At 36.4% G+C, this 27,502-nt stretch overlaps 1 long non-coding RNA gene across 1 annotated transcript; it reads left to right on the forward strand.

Annotated features, from left to right (window-relative positions):
• The first annotated feature begins 1,093 nt into the window (after nt 1-1,093).
• On the forward strand, nt 1,094-15,778 carry LOC308698740. The gene is made up of 4 exons (XR_014031104.1): nt 1,094-1,189; nt 5,168-5,206; nt 6,409-6,646; nt 14,911-15,778. It is a non-coding gene; the product is annotated as an uncharacterized lncRNA (long non-coding RNA).
• The last annotated feature ends 11,724 nt before the right edge of the window (nt 15,779-27,502 follow it).

A 27,502-nucleotide genomic window follows, 5' to 3' on the forward strand; every position in this document is an offset into this window, starting at 1 on the left:
TGTTCTAGTCCCTGACCCTGATGGGGGAGCTCTACTTGCTCAGTGACTGTAGAGTGAAGTAGGGTTGGATTGAGACAGCAGCCAGAGCATGAAAATTACATTCCCCAGGCTCAAGGGTAGGCAGAAAGAAAAGAAACGGAGAGGACATGTAAGCCACGTCAGGCCTCCGGGAGAGGACGCTTAGGGAACCAGAGCAGCGGGTGGAAAAGTCACAGTGACACATGGCTGTGTGCTGCGTTACTCAAGGCACTTGACAATACGTCTGTCATGAGCACTTGATTAACATTGTGTTTGATCACAGCTGTTTGCTAACAAAGGTTCAGCAAGGTGGATTTACATCATCAAAGAAAATGACATCAATATGACCCCTGGCAACAGTACTTGAAAAATACAGGTGATTCTGATGGCAGAATTATTTGTTTAGAGATATACTGTGCTGCAGGGAATGAAGACCGATATGGGATTGTTGGTGACATTTCCCTTGGGAGTATATTTACATTAAATATGAATGTGTGGGTGTTTCCCCCCCTAACTATGGACACTTTCATGGCCTGTGCCCTGTGGACTATAAAATACATTTTCTTAAAATACTTTTCATACTCTCATACATGCATCACAAAAATTCTGTCATTTTTGGTGATTTTTACTGAAAGTCATGAACATTTGCATCTTAAATGTAATGGCTTCTGTGGACTGAAATGATGGTGGTGGAAATACATTTAAACATTTTTGGATTGAAATGTCCTTTGTCTTGCTATGTGTAATTGCATGAATAGCATTTTTAAAATACACAACGAAATAATATTTTTTGCATAATTTGACAAAATTACAGCTTCACTGGAAATGATGCGGAATAAAAATGTTCTGTTAAAAAAAATTCTGTTCTTATTATTCACTGACAATGTTGTCTGCCACATACTAACTGTTTATTATTCCTTAGATAACTTAGATCATCATCGCATTAAACGTAATAATTTGCATTTTGACACTGAAAGGAAAGAAGTATCAAAAACAAAAGATTTTAAACGCATCGCGTCGTGATTCATTTGTGGTTAGCGTCAGTGACGTCAAACCAACAGCATAGCGTTCAATGGCGCCATTTTGTTATTGAACGCGGCTGTACGCAAAACAAATTAAAAACTTTTCACAGAAGGAAGAGGAAAGTACTGCGCTGGACCAATACGGCACGGTGAGTTTCTCAGCTGACGTATTTCTCTCTACATTATGTTAATGCTGTTGCAGAACTTTATAAAAAATACTGGCATTTGTCGTTAAAGGTAATAATTCACCCAAAAATGTTACTTTTAATTACGTTACTCACCCTCATGTCGTTCCAAACCGGTAAGACTTTCGTTCATCTTCGGAACACAAATGAAGATTTTTTTTTTTTTTTTTTTTTTTTTTTTAATGAAATCTGAGAGCTTTCTGCCCCTGACTCTTCAAAAAGTTCATAAAACTAATCCATATGAATTTAGGCTTTAATTCACAATAGGTCTGAACATAAACAGAAGCTAAACTGAACCTGCTTGACTCGCGAGAACAAACATCGTATGGCATCTCTAACATGGTGCGTAACACGAATGGACCTCATGGTTCTCGCACTTCAAGGGAACATGCTTGAGCTTCTGTTTACCACAACTGATGTGTGTGTGTGTGTGTGTGTTGATGAATGTTTATGTTTTTTGTCTTTCTTAATGGGTGCATGATGAATGCTGTATGATTGTAGCACATTGCATTGCAATGCCCAGTTGTTTTTGATGTGTTCATTTAATCATTGAAAGTCTAAATGTGGCAAAGCTAAAAATGTCTTTTCCCATGTAACACAGACATCCCACCCTGCAAAAACTAATTTCCGGGAGCTGGCATAAAAAATCTTTCATACTTTACTTAAAGTAAACAGTTTTATTTTGATGCTATTGGCAGTATTATTAAATAAAATAAATACTGAAATCAATTAATTTATAAAATACTGTAACTGAGCTGAAGTCACACATAAAAATGATAATAAATAGATAGCACTGGAAACTCTATACTCATTGCCACATATATTACACATCCTCGGACAAATGAAAACTGAATTTATGAAACATCTAAGATAATTTAATTTGCAATTTAAAGGGTTCACCCGAAAATGAAAATTGTCATTAATTACTCACCCTCGTCGTTCCAAACCTGTAAGACTTTCATTCATCATTGGAATTAACTTTTTGAAGCGTCAAAGTGGTAGTTGCATAGCTCTTCGAGGAACAGAAAGCTCTCAGATTTTATCAAAGAGATCTTCATTTTCACGAGTTTCTAAGTTTCACGAGTTGGAACGACACGAGGGTGAGTAATTAAAGAAAGAATTTTCATTTTTGGGTGAACTATCCCTTTAAAATAAAATGCTCTAAAATTACAACATGGCAAATTTATTATTTGTAACATAGTATATGATGATAAATTCTGGCATTCCTTTTATAAAATATAGTATTGAATTCCATCCCATTTTAATTCTTTAAAATTGAATTAGCCTACATCCTTGGTTGTCATGAAATAGAAAATTGACAATTCCTTTTTTATAGAATGTTGCAGTATTTATTATTAATTATTTATCAGTGCATGATATCATAATTGTTTTTTTTTAATTCATGTGTCTTCGTAATCTTTAGTCAAAATAACTTCCCCTCCCACTCGCAGCGACATCTCTTCTCAGATTATGTGTTTATTGGACAACGTGTCACTCACATGAGATCACAGAAATAGCAAACCGCAAAGCTGTTTCCTGTGGATATATGTTACAATAGGTAACAAAAGACTATCGCAACTTCTGTTTCTTGCTGACATTAAGCATCTGTTGGTATGCATGGAGTGAGAATCCCAGCTAAACTTCAAGTTGTGTGCTTGCACTGTCACATGTTCACCACTGTATGATGTAACCCTTTATCCTTTAGTGAGGAGAATTTGTATTCCACGAGTCCTCTGAGGTGTTCTTTAGTGTTATTGAGAGAGAGAGAGAAATAGAAATCTCACAGGAGCTCATTATGTCAAGGCTGATATCTTCATTTCTATCTCTGATGCCCCCTGAGGAAATTTTCCACAAAGAGTCTCATGTATATTATCACTATGCTGGTTTGATCCTGTTACGCTGGGATATTATTTGAAGCACAGTTGACTCATCAATATTACATCAGACAAAAGATCACATACAAAGTCTATCTACTGCAAAATGTACCTCTCTCTGACAAATATTTGAATGTCACCCTTTTCAGAATTTCTTAATTTTTCTGCCCACGTACTTCATAAATGATAGGGTTTTATAAAAGTTACAACAGATCTAACTGGCATCCAGGTGGTTGTTGTTTATTTATTTATTTTTTCCTGCTGCTGCTGGTGGCAGTCATGTGGTACAGGTCCTTCAGAGGTTAAGGATCTAAAGAACAGATGAAATAAAACTATTTTCAGAGGAATCCCTGGTAACACCTGCTCATTTCTGTCTATGCAGTATGGTTAGTGAGAAAACTATACTGCCTGTCAAGGCTTGTCCCATTAAACAGCTTAAAGTCGATGTGAAACGGAAGTTGCGATAGTATTTTCTTCCCTATTGTGCGTATATCGAGTGAAACGGCTCGATTTTGTCAATTGGGAATTGATTGGATCATATGTGGTTTGTTATTGCTGTGATCTCATGACAGGAGTGACAGGTTTTCCTGCCCTTGCACCAGTAAACACATAAGAGATGTTGCTGCAAGATACAGGAGAAGTCATTTTTTTGTGAATTAAAAAGAAAAATGATGTGCACAGATAAATCAGTTATAATAAATATTCCATAAAAAAGTTTTGATTTCATGGTAGGGCTGGGCGATATGGAGCAAAAAATATATCTCGATATATTTTGCTATATCTCGATATACGATATATATCTCGATATCTTTACAGGAAAAAGAACCCCCCAAAAACTACTGCAAAAACAAATATGCCAAATACCACAAAGTCTTTTTTATTGAAGTGCAAAGAGGTAGGCAGTTCACATAGGAACAAGTGCTTCTGCAACATTTTTAAATAATATTTTTTTTTTATTCTTTTTTTTTATAATTAAAACTAACATCATCAAGTATGATATTTTTTTACTTTGAGCAATTCTGGAGCTATAATTGACTCTAGGAGCATATAAAACAAAACAGCTCCTTGGAAAAAAATTAATGTAATATTGTAGTAGTTATAAATAAAGGTTTATTTTAGTTCAGATTAACATTTGAGGCAATTGTATTCATAATGTCAAAATAAAACCGACGTAATGTTACTTGAAGGCATTATAGCCTACTATTCCTGCCAAACCTCCATGGTTGCAGTAAGTGTTACTACAGTAAATCCATGGTGAATGTTGCTGATCTGTGGACACTATAGTTCATTCATGGCACAATGTTTCTCCTGGTTTCCACGTCAGCGCTGTTTGATCCGTTAATAACGGAGAAATGTGAATGTTTCTTACTAGATCTAGCAGCGATGTTACTTCTGTGGCGAATTCAAATGCTTTCTTTACTGGATCTCTTATTAGCGCCGTGTAGTAACAGTGTCGCATGATCACGATTGGCTCGCGCTGCTTTGGTCCAAACTGATAAACGGTCCTTCAACCACATAATAACCATAGACTGTAAAAAATGATAATAACGAGCAGTTTCGTTCCGCTTGCATTACGTTTGCCATTTGATGTTGGGCAATGTTGTGGTCGCGCCGGCGTCTTTTACATTATGAGCGAGCTTGCCAAGCGCCTACATTTGAAATAACGACATTTTTATAAATATAAACAATATATCGATATATACGATATAAAATCCATATCGTGTTTAAAAAATATCTCGATATATTTTAAATATCGAGATATCGCCCTCCCCTATTTCATGGTGACTTTAAGACTCTCAGTCATGATCAGTGGTCAATGGAATCATGTAAAACAGGAGTTCTTTTACCAAATCTGTTTTAAAAGGGTTAATTCACCCAAAAATGAAAATCATTTACTCACCTTGTTGTTTCAAACCTGTGTGACTTTCTTACACACAAAAATATATATTTTGAATAATTTTGGTAACCAAACAGTTTTGGTTTCTGGTTCGGTTTGATTTTTTTGATTTACATTCAATTGTATGGACAAAAAAACATTTCTTAAAATATCTTCTTTTGTGTTCCACAGAAAAAGGAAAGCCATATACATGTTTGGAACAACATGATGGTGAGTAAATTATGACACAAATTTCATTTTTGGGTGAATGATTCCTTTAATTCTTGCCAGACTGGGACCAGTGTAACATAGTTTAATGGTAGATGACGAAACTTGTTCTTTGGATGAACTTTGCATTTATTGATGTTGCACATTCATGTCTGCCAACCTGATTATTTGGTTTTCTGTCATATACGTCTACTGTATGTATATTATACATTGATGTTGCAAATCTAGCTGTATTTTGACAGATTTGTTGTCTTAAATTTAAAAATGTCTTGAAGGCATTTTGTAGTTTAGTAGTGTTTTGCATCATGTACATTATGGCTGTATATTTCCAGCTTGTTATGTTGAGTATTCTTTTTGTAAATAAAAACATTTTGTTTTAATGATGAAATTGAAAAATATATAATAAAAAGTAACATTTAATAAAAAAATAGAAATAATTCTGGCAAATATAAAAATTCATGGTACAGAATAAAAATTGATATTTTATTTGTGGTAGGGCCAGTGACTACTGGAATTACTGGTTTAGAAAATAAATCCTTATTGTTGAGAACTGATAGATCTAACATATGGTTATGAAAATTATACTCAAAACAATGTTTTCAATAGATCTCTAGCAAGCCCATCTGCATCTCTGGCGAGCCCACATTTGAGGTATAATTTTATTTTCTATGCCATGCTCTGTGATTTGCAACTGGATGAAGGTAATGAAAATGATTGAAAAACAAACACTGCATTAGACTTTTTCAGCTTGAGTGAATCATAAAAATTCCATAAGCAAAAGCAAGAGCTGCTGTTTTGTGTTCCTGGCTCATGACAATTCTGGCATATTAGACTATATTTCAACATTAGCATTAGTATCACATGGAACCACCTTGGTAGTTCCATCGACCTCGCAGGAGTTCTCATTTCACCGGACCACCTAGCTCTCAAGTGTTTACAGATAATTGTTTGAGAGCTCTCTCCTTTACCTGACAGACCCATTAATGGTTCCATTTACAGTGAATGGGCCATTCAGCCCAGTCAGAGCTCATTGAATGAGCTAATGCCACACTCTATTCAACAAGTACAGCAACCAATTTAATCTCTGTGCTGTGCTGTTGGCCACCAAAGTGGTTCCTCTCTTCCCTGAGGAGAAAGTCTTGGACACCTAGACCTGTCAGTTCAGTACTCACTTCAACCCTTTTCTTCATGTTTCTTTTTTTCAGCATGCTTAGGAAGAAGGTGAAGGTCGAGCAGAGGCTAATGACGCTTCAACACAGAATGTTCTTAGAGATCAGGCTCCTCGGCTCGCAGCCTGGCAGCCTCTGATTATAACAGTGATGGCTGGACAAGCCGAGGAATCGCTTATGAAGCAGAACAGACGGTTTGGAGATGTATCCAGCATGTGATCAGTTAAAGAAGTTTCCCTCCTCGGAAGACCTTGAGTGTGCCGGTGGAGGACAGGTAGGGTGGTGGTGGCGGCTGCTTGTGTTGGTAGAGCTACCGAGGAAGCTCTCGACTGACAGTTCTTGTTTGATATGAAGGGGCTCTTTTAAGTGTTTGAAGTTTGTTTTTGAAGTTGGCCGAGTTCACCTATTCACTTTGCAATAAAGGAACTGAGGTTAACCCTTATTGACTGTTTCCTTTTGGAAAGTATAAAATGTTTGTCCTTACAAAGTACACAGACGAGAAAATATAGATATTTGAAAAACCCTGCCGACAGCTAAGCGCTTATGTTTGAACTTGAAAGTTCTTTATAAAATGCTGTAAGGTCACTTCATTTCTGAAGGCATCTAATATTAATCAAAAAAACATTCATAAATGTGTTAATTCACATTCTGGTCAATTATTGTATGGTATGGAAAAAAAAATTAGTACCAGCTCTACCCTTAAATTACCTGCTTTTATTTTCTGGTAAGATTAGATGACTTAATTCTCTGCAAACAACCTTGCTCTCAGCCGCTCTCTCATTTAGAAGTATTTCTGATGAAATAAATAGAGCTAAATTGATTCTGTCAGCCAGTTATAATGTTTTATCATGGACAGTGTCAGGGAGCATAGCTGCAGGCAGTTGGAAGTTGCTTTTCAATTAAAAAAATATTTTTTTGCAAGACATACTTAAAGCTAAGTGGTATTCATAATCAAATTTAAACACAGAGGAGCAGATGCTGACCTGAGACTGCTTTACACACACACACACACACACACACACACACACACACACACACACACACACACACACACACACACACACACACACACACACACACACACACACACACACACACACAAACTACCATTCAAAAATGTGGGTTTTTTAAAGGGGTATCTTATGCTTACAAAGACTGCATCTATTTTTTTAATCAAAAATACAGTAAAAAGTAATAATGTGAATATTATTACAATTTTATTTCTATTTTAATGCCATTACTTCAGTGTCACATGATCCTTCAGAAATCATTCTAATCTCCGGTGTTTAATATTTTTGTGGAAACTGTGATACATTGTGACAATACAATGGTGCCATGCTAACTAACCAAACCATAGCTCTATAGTTAGATGGAATATGATAATGGTTGTTGTCTGTTCACACAGAATGCGTTTTTGCTTTGAAGAATGCGAGATGCGGGCAGTGAAATGGGGAAAAAATGCAAGGTCTCAAGATGCGTTTTTTAAGAGTTGATTTTAACTTGAGCGTCGCGTTTTTTTGTGTGAACGCCCTCTAACAATGCTAATCATTTCATTCCAGTAATGAAAGGATACAGTCTTTGTTGTGAAATATCAAAATAGTCATTGAGCAATGATTCTCCTGTCTTCTTTCAAATATATCTGTATGAAAAACGTAGCGGGCTGAGGCATGCAGATCAAGAATGCATCACACCATCCTTTATGCTCTTCATGCCATGTGCAGACAACACCCCTCCCCCTCTTCTTTATCTTTTGATGAGAAAATAGCGTTCTTTTGCTTTCTTCTTGCATGTGGAACAGCAGTCCTGACAGTCTCTCCTTTTTTTATGTACCATCCCACTTCAAAGCGTTGCATAGTCAACACGTGGGGAGCTAGAGATGGGGATCAATGGCACCAGTCCACTACCTTGTTTATTACCATAAATGTCAGCCGCTCACTTCATCCTCAGCTGTCCTCTAGCTTTGGCTGACAAAAATGTCAAATGTATTTACAACAGTCATTACAATCAGATGATTCTTGGTGAGGAGTAGAACATAGTAAGATATAGTATTAACAGTTGTATAAAAGGTGTTTTCTTTTATATGTAATTTTGATAAATACTTACAGCCAAAAAGAACCACAGCAACTTATGAACATCCGAGGCCCCTGACAGAGACTGAATATTGAGGGAGATATATAATACTCAGATTTTATGGATTTTGAAAGGTCAGTCATTTTTGTCCTCATTAAAAAGTTTTAAAGTTGAAGAAATGATTAGTACTTTTGAAAAATGTCTTTAAAATGATGGACCCGTCACTCACTTGAGAAGAAGACTGCAGTCATATCAGTAGCCTTTTAAAAGCTGATTTGTTTTACATGAAGGGAATCCTCTTATAAGCGTGCAACATGACCAGCTGAAGACTACTTTTGAATAATATACTGCTAATTGATATTGGCATCATGGGAAAAGAAATATTAGGTTACTGTTCTTTCTTTCATATACGCTAAAATTCAATCGTTTGGGGTCGGTACGTTTTTTAAATGTTTTTGAAAGAAGTTTATTATGCTCACCAAGGCTGCATTTATTAAAAAAACACAGTAAAAACAGTAAAATTATGAAACATTATTAGAATTAATTTATTCCTGTGATGGCAAAGCTGAATTTTTAGCAACCATTAATCTTTATTGTCACATTATCTTTCAGAAATCATTCCAATATATTGATTTAGTGATTTCTTTTTATCAGTGTTGAAAACAGTTGTCTTATGAATAGAAAGTTCTAAAGAACAGTATTTATTTAAAGTAGAAATCTTTTGTTACAATATATAGGTCCTTACTGTCACTGATCAATTTAATACATCCTTGCTGGATAAAAGTATACATTCCTTTCAATAAAAGTATGTGTGATTTTAATTTTTTATTTTTCTAAACTGCCATTATTTTTTTTGTAAACCTTTTTAATGTGGGAAAAATGACTGGGCACACCTTTTAAAAACCATGTTAAGTGTAAACAGAGTGTGAGCTAATATCCTTAATGTATTTGTCAGAACCCCTCAGCTGAAATAGCTGTCAAACCAGGCAGTTTAAGAACATTTCTGTGCTTTCGCATCTACTTGGCTCAAATTGGCTTCTGCTTTGCATAAGTGTTCCAGCTCAGCCCACTTTGCACATGCATAATGAGAAACTCTAAAATGCATAAATCGAATTTGTTCCCCTCGCTTTTGCATGTGCCACTGAGTTGACGGCCATCCTCATATGCGTTGAGACCGGTGGTTGTTAGAGTTTCCAGTTTCGTCTGACTCACTAATGCTGAGGGGAAACTATTTTGCTAGTCTTCAGGGGTCTGTTTTAACAAGAGCAGAGGGATCTTTTTTTGGAGGGAGTTCTCTGATGGCTACTTTGTATGGGTGCCAGTTACTCAAAACTCAGCATGAAGTCAGTATTACCTGGATGTTGTGGCCTGCTTGTTTTTGAATTGTTTGAGTATTAAAACATAGGTCGGTGAATTTCACAGTGATGGGGACAGTCTGCTCAGACATTAAAATGCTGGAAAAAGTTTTTACGATATAAACCGCACAAACCGATTCAACACATTCAATTACAACCGCCCGCTCCCCTATCTACCTACACACGCACATACTGTACAACCTCCTGCTGTATGACTTCAGTGTGAACATAAGGCGAAACCTTGTTTACACACTGCTTTGCATCAGCAGCTTTACTTGAAAACTTCAGCGAGTTGATGAACACAGTTAGATGAGAACATGGCGTCCCCGGTGCTCCAGAGCATAATTGCCCACAGCTGTAAAGCAACTCTGCAGTCTATACTGAGTGGCACTTTTGAGATGCCGATTTTAAATTGCAGGCGAAATTGCGCATTCATTCAAATTTTAATCAACATAAAGCTCTCATCAGTCACACTAAATCTTTGGGCCATCATTGCAGTTTCTTGGTAAGCTTTTCCATATAGCAAATAAAACCAGCACGGAAATTGATAATTAGAAGAGGGTTTCAATGATGAATGTGCCCAAAAATGTGCATAGATTCTTTTTGTTCTCTGAGTGTTCAGATATAAATATTTTTGAAATCTATTTGCATCTCTTTATAAAGAAAAGTATCAGTGATTACATCAAACAATACATGACTGTAAAAATGTTAGCAAACAGAAGAATGTAAAAATGCTACAGAAAAAAAATATACTGTAAAAAAACACCATATACAGTAAAACATTTTTTACTCTAAAATTTTCAAATGTATGCATTTCTTTATTATTTACAGAGAAATCAAGGCATTATGTACAGTATTTTATGTATGGTATTATAGGTTTGAGTTTATTAGACCATTTTAGAGTTGTGTGTCACCTTGATGACATTTTGTGGGCAAAACTGTGAACTATACAGTCACTAAAATGCCATCCTATAACAAATAACTGTATTTATTTACTTAAAGTAAATTCTAAAGTTCTGGCACTAGTTGTTTTACTGTAAATTTATTAATGTATATTGCTATTACACTAACAAGGTTGTCTAATTTGCTCATGTTCAATTGTAAAATGGTGTTCATTCCTCAATTAAAGAGATACCTCTGAGACATGCTTCAAAGAACAAATATCTGTAGTTTAATTGCCGTTTAAGCAGAGATTGGCATCAATTACTCTCAGCGTGTATCACGTAATGAGTGCACCGACCCATGGTTGTGTTCTGGTTGGCCACCCACTAGAAAAGGAACCACATGTTTGATGGATGTGTGAGCGGGACCGTTGGTTTGCGCTGCCTTATTGTTAATCCTGAGTGAGAGGGGCAGATGCTATCAGAACACTGTGATCTGGGATTATAGAGAGCTGAGAGCATCACAGCACCCCACTCAACTCGGATCTTTAAACCTTTTTCTCTTACTCTCGGTCTGATCTTGACTTATCTTAAGGTTTCCTCTTCTCCAGTTCTCTTTTTCTTCCACAGTCTTTTGCTTTCTGCCATTTCGACTTGCTTTATTGACATTGCAAAAAAATGGTGGTTTTGTATTATTGAATATTTTTGTATTGGCGTTCTCTCTTACTGCCTCCCTCTGACCCTCATTCTTTACCTGCTACAATGCTTCAGGTGAAACGCCAGCATTATACATAGACTGATTACACGAGGGACATATACAGTTGCAGTGCATGTGAACAAAGACTGCGCTGAATGCTACAGAAATGTCTAAGAATACATTGCACATTGTGAGTAATGGAGGCATACCTAGGGCTAGTGCTCTTGTGTATTGACATACATTGTTAATTCACACATTCCGTTGGTTCTTACGTGAGAATGTGAATCCATGTATCACACGTGCAGTCCCTCCAGTGTAAACTCAAAAATGCTTGCTTGTTTCAACCCATGTTTTGGTTCATATATGGACAAACCCAACTGTTGAGTTTGTCCATATCTGACCCAAACATGGCTTGAAAGCTTTTGAGTGCACAGCTAGCTTGTCTTGAAACAGTGTACCTGCATATATAATCATAAAATATAATAAAAAAAATAAAAAAAAGTTTATTTATTTATTTATTTATTTATTTCATCAGCAGAACAGTGATAAGTCGACCAATGGAATGAAAAACTTTGCTCAACTTTCCTGGCTATCCAACAAGCCAGTGATTTCTGGGAAACAGTAAATAATTTGAGAATCTGAAATAAACCATTTTGAAGTAAATCAAAAGGACCATAAATTATAGATATCATGCAGTTTGTGCTGTACTGTCAAACAGGGGGCACAGCATACATTTGCTAAAGTTTTAAATTTAGTTGCATAAGAAGCATGAAACAAGCTGCATAGAAAGATCTTAAATCCCTCTATATAAATCCTAGCATAAAATCAACCAATATCAAAATGGGGTGACAAACAGCACAATAGAAATAATATGATTATGCACAGCAGGGGCTAAGTCTGTTTCTTTTCCAATGTCTAATTAGGTATAGCAGAAAAGGAAATTGCCATTGACACCTGCTAAAAACGGAACAATTAACACACGGATATGCATGAGCATTTGCAATCACTGACACAGAAGATTGCATTTTAAATGAAAACATCTTTGTGGCTTGATGTTACGACATCCCTTCTTGAACAACTTTCTCACCATACAGGAGAAAAAAGTAAATGAAAAGAGTACATACAAACAAAAAATGAAATTTTTCCTATAACATTGGCCATGGATCACTCATGGTGACTTGTTAACATATAAATAGCTTACATGGGTTCATAGATATTTATTTTAACTTTGTCATAACTTTTGGAGCCTCCCCTACAATTTTGTAAAATTTTCCAGTAAAAAGTGAAAACACAGTCTGTTTGCTGCTGCACTTAAAGGCATATTTTACCTTAATTGAAAATTCTGTCCTTTACTCACCCCTGTGTCATTCCAAACCCATTTACTTTTTCTAAATAATGCGTGACATGCATTGTAAATCAGGAAAAAATCTGAATTTTTTTCAAGCGTACTGACATAATACAGACATATTGTGTTGTGCTCAAGTAGGGGATTTTGATTTGAATCAAGCTTGTCTCCTGATTAGCTTCGATCCCTCATTGACTGCTGTTTCTCGTATTCTCGTATACATACAAATTAGCTCAAAACGTCCCATTAAAGTTACATAAAGACCTACCGTTGTGGCATTTATGTGGTACGTAAGGGATGTGTTAAAAAAAATCATACTTGATGATAAAATTATTCTCTGGTCTCAGCAGAATTGCATGGCTTTAGAAGCACAGCTACATTTATGTTTATTCAGCATCTCCCAAGTTCTTCCCTGCGGTGCTGAAACTCTCACAAACACTAGAAGTATGTCCCCATAATTTACTCCTAGTTTGTCTCAGAGCGTTTGATCAGCAGAGGAGCATTATTTATGAGGAAGTGTTGGCAGGACCCTGTTCCTGGACCCTGACCCCTTTCCAGAGCAGGTTAAGGTAATGTAAAGGAGACTATATTCACCCTGGATTAATTACATTACCACCCTGATAAACAGCTTGTACTTTGATAAACTTTTTTGCTGGTGCCTATACTTTTGCACTTGCTGCCTTCTAATAAATATTAATGATGCGAACAGAAATCAGAGATGTGTTTTTTTTCTCTTCTGCCTGTCCTTGTGAGTCAAGGTTATGTTTCTTCCTAATAAAACGCTACCTGTTTAATGAAGATATAATCTTGAAATGGTGATCCTAAAAATGGGGAAAAACAGGGTTATAAGCCAAAGGCAGATGATGCATATCTGTCTGACTTTGTTATAAACAGACTGAAACTGAAACTGTTGTTTTTGTAACACTTTACAATGCAGTTTAATTCGTTAACATTAGATTATGCATTAGACTTCATGAACTAACAACTTTTTTTACTGCAATTATAAATCTAGGTTCATGTTAATTTCTAAATATACATTTGTTCATTGTTAATTCATGTTCATTCATAACATGCTCTGGATAATACATTAACTCATGTTAATTTATACAAATTTAAAAGTTGTATATGTATTAATGTAGAGATTAACATTTACAGATTTTTTAAAATCTTATTAAAAGATTAAAGTATTGTTCATTGTTAGATTATGATACCTAATGCATAGACTAATATTCACAAATTGAAATAATGTAAAATGTTACTGTAGCTTTACACTACAGTTTAAAAGTGTTGGGTCAGTGTTTTTTTTTTTTTTAAAGAAATTAATGCTTTTATGATTAAATTGGTCAAAAGTGACAGAGAATACATGTTAAAAAAGATTTCAATTTCAAATTAATGCTGTTCTTTTTAACTTTGAATTAATCAAAGAATCCTTAAAATTAAGAAAAAATATTATGCATCACAACTGTTTTAAAAACATTGATATAAATAAGAAATGTTTCTTGAGAAGCAAATCAGCATATTAGAATGATTTCTAAAGGATCATGTGACACTGGAGAAATAACACAACACAACACTCTCAAATGTTACTCAACAAATGTTGGGTGAACCAATTGAGAAAGAGGGATTCAATTTATACATCCCAAAAGAAATGATTAGAAGCGGTTTTGTGAAGAGGAACGGTGCCTAATTCCTCCTGACTGTTGAGCATGTCTGGTTCACAGTTACATTGCTACTAAAGGAGGGTTTTTAGATTATGTGCACACTTTCCACCCTCACTGTGGATGTTCATTCAGTAAAGTCCTCAAAGCACAACTTTTTTCAACATTGATAATAATAAGAAATGTTTCTTGAGCCTCAAATCAGAATATCACATGAATAAATGACAAATAAAATAAATAATACTATATTTAAAATCTATATTTATACAACATAATTTGGCTAGTTATTTTTTATACTTTTTTCTCCTAATTTCTCCTCACCACTTAAAGTGATCTGTTCCAGCTCTACTCTAGGTTTTCCATTTCCTGCTCACTGCTCGGCCATTATATTATATATATTATATAAGCCGTAATGGATAAACAATCGTGTATTAGTTTCATCCTCTGCTTCAGTAACAATATTTGAAAACACATGTCTTCTTCCATTCATAATGCACAAGCTCTAATGCACATATTCTGTTTTGGGGAGCAGGAGCTGAGAGGGGCACATGGCGCCGTTTGATCAGAGCTAATGCGCTGGAAGGAGCCGAGGATGCTACCAGTACCGTTCTTTTCCCAGGAGAGATGGGAAGCGAAGAGAAGAAAGGGTGAATGAAGATGTTCCCAGCGGACACCTGCAGAGCTTACCTCACCCTCATCCATCAGGAATCTCCCTTATGAGTTAATGCCGGTAGGGAACCATCCTGACAGGTTTGGCCTTAATGGTGTGTTCTATAGAGAATTGAGAGTAGTGCAGGAGTGCTAGTTAACATAAGAAGTGTTCCTGCAAAGCTTTTGTGTGGTGTGTTTACGCCTTAGATTCACATCAGTTTAGTGACATGGAGGCCAACCTGAAATTGAAAGCCAGTTATGAGGGTCAGACCTGAGAGTGAAACTTGTGAAAAGCTTTCAAAAACTTGCAGTTTCATTAGAGTCTTGTTTGTCTTTTTAAATGTGCAAAAGAGCATGGGTATGGCACTTATATGTTGAATCAGTTTTTTTTTACCTAAACCTGACCCTGCACTTAGTTCCATTGATTGCCATTTTTATTTAACAACTTCACAATGAAATGTGTGTATTTAATGGATTGCACATTTCAATACTTCTTCCGTTCAAACTGTCATAAGCAGCTCGGTATTTGTGTTTCTCAGCCTTGCAAGGTCAAATGTCTAGTTAAATGTGCAAGGCATGGATTGTTAGAGCCCCATACATTTCAACCTATAATAGGAGGCCTTGCGGAACTGAAAAATAAAATGTGTTTGTGTGTAAATAATAAAAAATGAAATGGCATGTCCCTGTGGGTTATGATCAGATGTACTGGCTGTGCTGCAATAAACGTAATCTTGTTAAAATGGCCCTTCACATATAGCATTTTTCAAAACGCTTTACAACTCCCTCAAGAATACTGAATCACTTCATGATCAATGCTGCTATACATGTTCGAGATGTTCCTTATTGTTTCTGTTGGTTCAGTGGCGGCATCAGCAGTCATCTAGTTTTCGGCAGGCATCTATTTTCTAAATGCATCTTGTTGGATTTACCATTGTTTCGACTGTTCACAAGGCCAGAAGCTTCAGTTTACACCTACATGAGTAACTGCAATACTGTGTACATGTACTGAGCTTCATGCACTAATTCCATTAGCTTCATCTGCAATCTATCTATCAATATCATCCAGAGATGGATCAGGAGGTGATAGTATGTGTAATATTTTGGATTGCATCTACGTGTATTTTGTTGGCGAGTTATTACATGATGAGACACGACCTTAATTCCTGAAGCAGCTTATACTTAATCTGAGGCATGTTGGCAATTAGGCTATGTCAACATAATTCATGGCAACTAGGACTTTAGGGAAGAACAATGAAACAGGTTTAACAGATTTATTACCTCACAATCTGGATTCTCCATTGTTTTCCTTGCCCTTCCTCTTGAGACCATGTAAAACAGCCTCTCTTGGAAGTTGCTAGCAATGCCAGATGTTTTATAGAGAGGAAAACCTTGACACTACAAGAGTACACAGGAACAACTAGAGATGTGAGGAAGCTGGGAATGGTACTGAAGTACATGGATAAATGTACATACATAAGCTAAATCACATGATCAGTCATTTGACCAGAAAAGCATTCAGTCATTTGAGTACATTTAATCAGTGTTATGTTTTAAAAGAAACATAATATTGCAATTAGGGGTGTAACGATACACATTCGTATTGAACCGTTCGGTACGCATTACAAACCAAACGGTTCGTTGGACCAAAATTTCTTGATCCATCTTGATCAAGCGACACTGTTACTACAGAGCGTTAAGAGAATCCAGTAAAGAAAGCATTTGAATTCGCCACTGAAGTAATAACATCGCTGCGAGATCTAGTGAGAAGCATTCACATTTTTCTGTATCGAAAACGTACCGAACCGTGACACCAGTGTATCGTATAGAAACGAACTGTGAATTTTGTGCACCGTTACACCCCTAATATCAATTATCATGATTTTTTTAATGTAAAGTAGTGTGTCGAGTTATTTTTATGTTACTTTTTCTTAGCAGCAGCTGACTGAGACTCGCTCTCTTCCAAGGCCAAGTTCTCACGTTTTCCAGTCCACACAATGATGTAACTCGCTGCTTAACTACCATAGTGCGATGCATCGTTGAAGAAATCAACTAGCCACGTCACGACTGTTTCCAGAAACCGTATTGTCGCAAATTTCTCGTTCAACCACGTTGGTTAATCATGTCATGCAGGTGGTGGAGTAATGACTTTTAATTAATCCGCTTAAGATCGAATTAATGCTAGATGTTTTGCTATAAATTACGGACATGGCATCTGAGGACTAATTCTCATTTTGCATTATTTCCAGATTCAAACATAGGCTTACAAATTAGAGCACTTTTTTAACGTTATTTTTCTTTACGTTATATACAGGGCATGGTGCATACTGATTGTGCACCTTAAATATGCCTTCTTTTTCCAGTAACACCTCAATGCAGTACACGAGATCCGGGGGGCGGAGTTGGATCCAGATATAAGGGGTGGAGATTGGTAGGTTTAGGGGTGGGTTTAGGGATTAAGGGGTGGAGATGGGTAGGTTTAGGGATCAGGGGGTGGAGATGGGTAGGTTTAGGTATATGTAAGGTGGGAGGAGTCGGATCTGGATCCGACTCCTCCCCGTGGATTTCATGTTCCGCAGTGAGGACCATCTCTCTTTTTCTCCCAATGAGGGAAGGTTTTCAGTTGTATTTATCAGTAAATCAATTGAATAAATGAACAAATATCATGTTTCTATTAATCTCAATGAAAGTTGTTGTCATTGTTCATGGAACTCAGTCCTTAACATAATTGTTTTTCAGTTAATCACTTAATCTGTAAGTAGTTCCCTTAACACTGTATTTGAAATCTATTCATTTCCGGCTCTTGTTTAAGAAAGATCTGAAATGTATAATATCTTTATAGGAACAGGCAACTGATTTTAAACTGATTAGTTTAGGCATTTGCAAAATACCTTTACAAATACTTTACATCCAATCTTATGTAATGTCTGTTTATGATTGCTTTTAACTCTTCAGAGTTCACTAGAGATTTTTATTCAGAGCATGGCCAAGCTTGAGGGAATTCAGTATTCTTGTGCAGTAAACATTGTTTTGACATCATGACAGCTGTGAACCAAAGATGCCTGCAGCAACTTTGCACCGTTGCACAAAACTTTATCTCTGCTGTGCCAAACAATATTCAGCACACTATAGCAGATGAAGCCATGCTCAGCAGCACGGTAAACCTGTAACTACTGCTCAATTAAACACAAACCCTTGACATCTGAGTGAATGAAGGCTGACAAATGTCACATGACAGTTTTATACATGAATATGTCTGAATTCACTGATGCATGAGAGGGAGAGGGACTCTATCACCAGCCTATCATTAGGAAAGGGGTTAGTGGACTCAGAAACACATTCGTAACTGTTGAAGACCAAATGCTTTATTTCTGTTTGCACAGCTGTCTGATTCTCATGTGTGAAATGCTTGTAAAGAGTTGTTTTTCTTCTCCCGTACACCTACGTACAAGCTCTCTATTCCGTCGTATGGACGGCTCACTATTCTGCTCTAAATGTTCTTCGCTGTCGCCATGCTGTAAACCTGGGATGATGATGTGTGTTTAGGGCTTGTTTACCACTTTTTTCTTGGCAGAAACAGTATTTCCAGGGCACTCTGCTCTCGTTCATGCTATCTAAGGAAATAACTGTGATTGTGGCACACTTTAAAGCTGAAATGTGTAATTTTCCGATCTTAAAATACTTTTTTCTATCGCAGTTTAATGCAGGGACAACTAAATAAAAAGAATAACACACATGGGATGGGAATGAAGCTTTGTTTATTTCATGAAAAAAAAAAAAATATATTTTTTTTATTGTGTTCTTTATGTTGCTGGCTTTTTGTACCATTTTAATAGACTTAAAAACCTTGCTATTGAAAGAGTTCATTTCCTGAGAGCTAAAAGCATTGTAGACCTTTTGAAAGGTCAAGAGTTGAGACTGGGATCAAACACACCCATGATCCACAAGATCGATTTGATCCTTCAGTCTAAGTGTATACTGCTTCTCTGAGCCTATTTAACTCACTGGAATAACATGATATTACAGCATGTTGTTATTATTCTTATTATAATATAGAAAACCTTTCTCACACAGTATATTGATCACATGCTTAAAGTTGCTTCAACTGTGCAATTGTTGTGCTATCTGTCTGTAAGTGGACACTATGGAGGGGTTAGTTACAGATGTGCTTTCGTTGTACAGCTCTTGGGTTGTTTAACACTGATAGGGTATTGAGATAAACTCATATTACATTTGCTCAGATATTTTTATATTACCTTTTAATATTAATTATTTGATTGAAATAACATCTCAGAGATGTTCAAACTGAAATGTCAACATCAAGATTTGATTTGAAATGTATCATGTATCATTTAAACAGTTATTTCAGTTTCTTTCCATTGTTGACATTTTCTGTTAAAACACTTGCAACTGAGTTGCAAACAGCCGGTTATACTTAATTATTTTAAGGTGTCCTTGTTACAGTGTAATTATTCAATTAAGTACTGCGTAATTTTAATGAACTGCATGCACTTACTCTACGATTGGGGTTAGCATCAGGGTTGGTTTAGGGTTAGTTGCATGTATAATTTATAGTTAGCAACTGCATGTAATATTGTAAAATAGTGTTACCAAATAGCCAAAAACCTTCCAGGGTTTGAAAAAATAGGCTAGTGAATCAAATGCCTGCATTATAGCTATGTTAAACTGTTTTTCTTAAAACAGTTTGCACTCCTTGAAAGGAAACGCTAATGATGGTGTTAAACTAATACCCCGAAGCAGGCAATAATTACGGTTATTGTTACAATTGCTCTAACAAAGTGGTAAGCAATTGTAATGCTAATGTAATTGTTTAGTCATCATAAGTAGGAGCTTTAGATAAAACTAGTTTATACATAGGTTTGATGTTTGGAACCTTAAGGTGCTTGTGGATGATATCACAGTTTACTTGACTTCCCCAACTCTCTCCTAGCACTTTCTCAGATGGGGGAAATTTGCATTAATTAAGCAAACTCTGTGATTCAACTGAGGTGCAAGAATGTTGTTGCAGGGGGAATATATTTGAATCAATTTCAGAGAAAGGAAGTAAACGAACAGACTGTCAGAACTCATCACTTGTTCATAGTGCAGAAAGGCTGCCAGATCTGTGGTTAGATTACAGTGTTTTATAAATGTGCTCTGGTTTTCATTGATCTTCAGCAACGTTGCTACAGTTTAATGCTGCATATCACTGGCATTTCAGTGCTGTTGATGGTTTATCAAGCATTAGTGATTATAAATGATAACTTGCGTTACTTAAGGGTCCCATATGGGTGTGTGTTTTAGAGTGAACATTTGACAATTCACAATCGACTGATCTACTTATGTTGAATTCCTACTAAACAATATACAGTGTGCAAAACATAAAATATACAGCACTCTTGAATTCTTGATTCTGATTAGTCAATCGCTTCATTCAGAAGTCAGATATTTCTTTATATTAACCGTCGTCCAAAGCAGCGCAGAATATCAGACCATTGGCATTTTCCCTGTTTCATCCCCGTATCACATCGCAGATTTAAATATGACAAAGATGACACAGGTTATTTTTGCATTATTATGACATTAACAAAGGGAGTTATTAAACAGAAATATACGAAAAATTACAAAATAACTGTTTAACAACACTTTTTAAGGGTTTCTGCATGACGTTGCAGAGGTCTCAGAAAATTCGAAAAAATTACACGTTCGAAAAAGACATGAATGCTTTTTACAAGGTACATGGTGTGAACTTACCTTTCGGTATTAATATTACTGTATTGTTTTGCATTCTTAATGATTATAGATTTTATTTGTAGGGAATTTAGCGATAAAATACAAGTACGATTATAAAATAATTTCAACTCAAATCAATATTTCATGTCAAGGTATTCATTTTATGTCCATGTACAGTCAACAGGTTAGACAGAATATGTTGCCATGACATATTTCCTGTAGTATTTTGTATAATAAACACAAATGATTTAAATGTCTTGTGTTTTGATACATTGCATTCAACCAGAGCAATGTCGACAAAAGGCATTCCAGCACTAGAACAAATGCTCTTCTTTATCCATCCATCCCTCTGAGCTGAAATGTCTATCTCTTAATCTGCAGGAACTGAATTATTAACATGCCTGCTGGCGGTGAGAGAACACACCTTCCAGCAACAAATTACACACAGCACCCACAATTAACAAGCTGACACTCTACTCAAGCACTTCATTGGGCTTTTAACATTTCCTATTGCTGCTAAAATGCTAATCGCTTGCAGAGATGCCATTGTCAAACGTGTTAAATATGAGAATGCTTATGTAGGTGACTGAAACGAATGCTACTTTCACATTTCCTTTGTACCACATCGTGTTTTTTTTTGTTTGTCTCATTTATTGACTGTAGTAAAAATAAACTCAGATGCTCATTAATATTGCTGTAAAATTATTGCAGTGCTTGTCTGGTTGCTTGGCAGATTATTGTGTAGTTCTTTTTATATACAGATAAGCAATATTAAGTAAATAATGCACAATAATGTACAATTTAATTTAATGTAATTTCTAAAATAAAAGTTTATCATTCATGTTGCTTATCAGTCATGGATATACACTCAAAAAAATAATCTGTTGAACGAACTTAATTAAATTAAGGAAAGGTTTTCCACGAAATTGAATTACATTTTTCCAACAACATCGAATTAGTTTGAAATAATTTGTTGTAATCTTGTTGTATGAATTTAAAATAATTTAGTCATTCCTGCTATAAAGTTTTGTCAGATATAAACTACATTTAGTTTTTGTCCTGCCTTAAAGGCACAATATGTAACTTTTTTGCTTTAAAATTAGCAAAAATCACTATATCTACGTTATATATTTTTTTTAGTTGTGTACTTACATTATCCCGACTGTTTCCAACAACTTTCAAACCAGGAGAAATTTTTATTTAATTTTTAGACACGGCACGTTTCTTTATTTCCGTTTTATCGCAGTCAATGGCGTCATATCCGCGTTGTCCCTGGTTTCCGCTCGTACTGCCATGGTAACCAGAGCCATGAGCAGAGCCCTCTGATTAACCAAAGCGACAGACGCAGACAACTGTGGAGTTCGCAATGTCTATTTGCACGCTGTTGTTGTTTCGTTCAAACATTACGGACCATGGCAAGCAGACTTTGGATGAAAAAAGGAGAACTAAAATGAGAATCAATATCAGCGTGGTGTTTTCGAGATGCCGAGAGCTCCCATAGACAGTATATAAACGAGAGCTCCACGTCCGAGACTTCGACCGCTCCTACATGTACTTATTAAACAGGTGAGCACATTTACATAAAACTAATCAATGTTATATAGTTCAACAATGATAAAATGTTAGAATATGATCTGTATGTTATTCTAATGTTGATCTAGCTTACTGCTAGTCTCATACAGACAAACTAACACATACTTTTCAACACATTCAAATGCAGTTTAGTGTGCTAGTGTAATGTTAGACCAAGTGAAACAGCGCTGCGTTACCTCACAAGTTTAATTTGTCTAATAAACTGACCTGTGAGTGGTAATTCTGCGTGTTGTTCGGTAGAATGAAATGTCCATTTTCCTTTTATATCCGCGGGAGCTTGCGTCGCGTGCAGGGATGGAAATTAGCACCCGCCACCAGCCAAATGCGGGTGATTTTGTGTTGTGGCGGGTAAACTCGCTTCACCTACCGGCCACCGTGGCGGGTAAATAAAAATAGCATCCTGTTTCACACGGACGGCGGACACTTTTAGAGGAGGCACACTTTCAAAAAAACATGTGGCGTTACATCATGACTACTTCAGAAAACCCAACACAATAGGAACTACCAGGCAGTGACATAAGTGTGCGCTGAAATAAAGCTTTTCTCCTCAGAAAAACGGACTTTCTTGTCCTGTCAGCCGTTATCCTGTACACTCAATTGCACGCGCAAATGCGGCGGCGCGCGCTGTGTATCACCTCACTGTATAAGTGCAAAATAAACTACGAGCATGCAACGCCGTTACGTTCTAAATTACACAAAATAAAAGTAATGCAGGTATGATTTTCATTCTATTCACCAGGAGCAGTTTCCATGGTTCATTGACAGTTCTTGTTAGTATTGTGTAGGCCTATTCACCTTGGTAACTGTCGTTCCCATATTAACCCCAAAATGACACTTTATTTTTCTTTGTGTTACTTTTTATATTTTTAAATGACTGTAGTGGCTCATACCAACATTGTATTAAAAAAACTAGTTTGGGACTGCTATTTAATACCTTTAGCATAGGCCTAATGTTTATTTATTAGTACTAGTCTTTACTATTAGTCATATTCTTACAATTTATGTTAAGTAAAGGGGGACAGTACTTGTGTGTGTGGTTTCAATAAAACTACTTGTGACATGTCATATTTGGCTTTGACTTTGAACATTTGCTCTCACTTTGCGGAAAAAATACATATATCGATATTCAGCCTAAATATATCAGGATATGACTTTCTGTCCATATCGCCCAGCCCTAGTTTCATTGTTGGGACTAAAAACCTAAAACTGGAAGCCATAAAAGACCATGAATCATCCAAATGCCACATCTAGGTAAAAAAGAGAAATATATAAGAGAGAAAGAGAAATTGTCAGTATTTCATTGAGACTTGAGATTAAATAAACTGCTTAAGTATTGTAGATCTTGTAGTATTAATTTTCACATGCAGTTACACATTGTCGGTTAAAAACAAGAAAGTGGCTGGTAAAAACATTGAGTGGCTGGTAGATTTTGAAATCCACCTGCCACAGTGGCAGGTGGACAAAAAAGTTAATTTCCAACCCTGGTCGCGTGTGGAGCTGATAGCTGTCTCTTAGCAATCCCGAACTGCTTCATATCACAGTCATGATAAAAGCATCGATGTATTCAGTCATCCATAAACATTATTAGATCGGCCGGCTTGACGTTGACGACAAGATCCATAATTCTTAGCAAATGTTGCGTCATCAAACTACGCCTTTGTTATTGTAAAGAGGTTAGCGACCCCTAGTGGCGAAAAATTCCATACTGTACGTTTAAATCACCAACATTATAATTTTAGTTAATTTAAATCTACGGTCACTTCTAATGATAGACACTCCTAGTGTTCAATTGAATTAAAACCATTTTTTACATAGTAATAGTGATGTTACGTTCGTGAACGAATCGTTCTTTTTGAACGAATCCTTTAGGTAAACGAATCATTCTTGTTCACGTAATCCATTGACTCATATTTCTCGTTCACTGAAATGTGAAATCCCTCCCTCCACAGCAGCGCGGCGCTATTAGCAGCGCATGCGCAGCTCAGTGAACTGGTGTTTTCAACCTGTCAAAGAATGAACCTCGAGCCAATGGCCTTCGAGTATGAGATGTGACGGAGCATGTGATTTGTTGGATGTAGTGAACGAATACGCCCTTCACTGACTGTGACCGAGTTGCTTTTGAGTCTGAACGAGAGAGAGATCTTATCGTTTGTGAACGAGTTGAACGAACTGGTAGGCCTACATGTCGTTGATGAACGAAAATAACCAGTTGTTTGAACGATAATGATTAGGGCTGTGTTGAAAAAATCGATTCACCGATTCTGAATCGATTTTCATATTAATTTCTAAAGATCGATCCGTAACTCAGAGGATCGATTTTCCCCATGAACTTTAACTTGCTGCGTCATTGAATTCACGCATGCGCGCGAGGTGGAAGGACATTAAAACAACGTCAGTAACGTTAAGCATGCGGTTGCTTTGAAAACTCCAGAAACGCTCAAAGCTGCGATCTGACACCATTTCGGGTTCAGAAGCAATGCAGAGAACGAGCTTGACAAAAGCAAAGGTTTTCTAAAGGTTTTGTAAGTTCAAATTTTATTTACATTCTGTGTAGAGATGCGCGGTTGGCGGTTACAGCCGCGGACTCCGCGGATAAACCGTGGATCGGGCGGATGTCGTGACGAAAAATTATATTTTAATTAAATTCGGATGGGTGGCGGGCGGTTAACCAATCAAATAAAAAATGTTATGTATGCATACATTAAGTGGATGGCGGGCGGGTGCGGTTTTGAAAATTGGTCAAAAACGATGGTGCGGAGACTGCGGACGGATGAGTTTTGTGATGCGGTTGAAGTAATAGCCCATCCGCGCATCTCTACTCTGTTTACTGTGAAGCCAGTAACCAACAATCTGTTTACATTTGCACTGGCTTAGAACAAATGTGTTCTAAATGTTGATCATTAAAATAAAAAATAAAGGTGCATTTGCATCTGAACTATAACAGCTTTTTGGAAAATTCTTAATGTCATTTTTAATAATACATCAGGTTCGCGTCTAAATAATCGGTCTACTGGTGCTGATATACCTCTGCGTCCTCGGTCGTCTACACCAGTGCAAGTTTGTGAAAGCAGTTGTATCAACACTCTGGAAGGGGGATTGTTCTTTACAACCACCAATACTCCATTAATTTGCAGTTGAATGTCTATAATAATAGTATCAATATGTTGCATAACTACAGTCCTGTAATTCAGGTAACAGCTGGAAAAAAATGCTTTTTTCAAAAACCATTATCTAAATCTCGAAGATCGGATCGGATCGAATCGGATCGAATCGAATCGAATCGAATAATGATAATCGATTCAAGATCTTGAGAATCGGAATCGAATCGATTCTTGAAATTTGAATCGAAACCCAGCCCTAATAATGATGGCGAACCCACAGTCTATGTGGCGAACCGATAGAGCTAGGTTTGTATCGTTAACATGTTTGCATCAAAGAAAGAAATTTACACTTTACCATTGTAATGAAAACAGGTTAATAACGCAAGCTAATCGTTAAATATAACAAAGACAAATTAACATCGTCATTTTTTACTTGGTTTGAGCTAAGGGGGGTGCACTTGACTGTTTACTTGATTTAAATTTACACTTCGTTACCTGCTTTTCTTATATTTTGTTTGTGTGTTTTAGTCTTAGTTTTATGGTATTTTGCACTTTGAACAATTTACTTGACTGCTTGTGTTCATTTTGTATTATCAAAAATGAATTCATTACGTTTTATTCATGTCATATGCACTTCTCTAAAAACTAAAACAAACCAAAAAAAATGACAGTATTGGTTAGGTCTCATTTGCGTAGCATTTCAGTTCGGGCTGTGAAGGGGGATGTATTTGGTTGGATCTACTGAACGAATATGCCTATCACTGACTGAGATCGCTCTGTTTTGAGTCTGAACGAGAGAGAGAGATCTCGTTCGTGAACGAATTGAACTAACTGGTACTTTCGTTCGTGAATGAGAGTACTGGGTAGATCGGTCATTTAGCATGTGATTCAATCTCATTCAAAGCGCAGTTATAGGTGTGCACATATAATTGTTATATTCATATTCAACATACAGAACATCAACGTTTAATATAATCTCAGATTTATGAATGTGTATGTCTGACTAAACAATTAAAATGTTAATTATGCAAGAAAACCTTGGTTTGGTCATCTGAACCACTTATTTAGACTTACGTTATTAATTTAGTAAATAAGGCACACATTTTAACAAAGCCAAAAAAATTTTTTTTTGTAACAAGTAAATACGTTTGTTAAAACATAGCATAAAATACACTCTTTTTCGCCACCTGCTGCAGTATATATGTAATATGAAGAAATTATCTCTGAACGAATCAGTGAACGAATCTGAACGAATTATTTTGGTGAACGAATTGAAAATGAACAAGTCTCTGGAAAGAATCAAAATTTCCACCACTACATAATAATATATTATCACTTGTGCAGGTCTGCAAGTGAGGTTTACACTTAGTGTATACTGAGTGCCCACTGCCTGAACACGAGGTTTATTGCACATCTAGCATAATACTGAGCCCACAGCCTAAACACAGTCGCCACTCTTCTGCATAATGGTAACCACAAAATTCAAAAACATTACAGAAAGTCCTCTAAGTTTCTAACATAACTGAACATTAAACGCTAACATTAACTAACAACATCTTTCCATTTACTGAAAAACACATAAAAAACACCTTTTCCCTAAATTGACCCTCTTAATGCAGTACCTTGCAAAGCATACTGGGAACTACAGATCCACTGCCCAGTTAGATGTCAACAACAATGATTCATGTAGTTTTCACAGGTCCATTGTCTTTTGTCAATAGTGCAGCAATGTATGAAGCACAGCTCACACAGTGTTTCAAACCAAGCAGCTTAATTATATGTAATTATGACCGCCGCTAGCGTAGCTAGTGAAAGCGGTCATATAGGGATTGTCAAAGGTTTTTTTTTTTTTTGTCACCTTACTGAATTTTTCGTCAACGATACCAGGGACACCGAAGCACCGGGGAACATGAAATTTGGTGGGCATGTAGCCCCACTAGACTTCTAAGGAAAAATTTCGTTTGGTCCCCGGGGGCCACTCCCCCCCCGCGCTGGGCCCCCCCAAAACCAAAAAAATGCAGTTTTTCCTAAATAACTACCTGAACCGTG

This window comes from Scardinius erythrophthalmus, assembly GCF_964197995.2.
Source record: "Scardinius erythrophthalmus genome assembly, chromosome: 11".
Taxonomy (NCBI): domain Eukaryota; kingdom Metazoa; phylum Chordata; class Actinopteri; order Cypriniformes; family Leuciscidae; genus Scardinius; species Scardinius erythrophthalmus.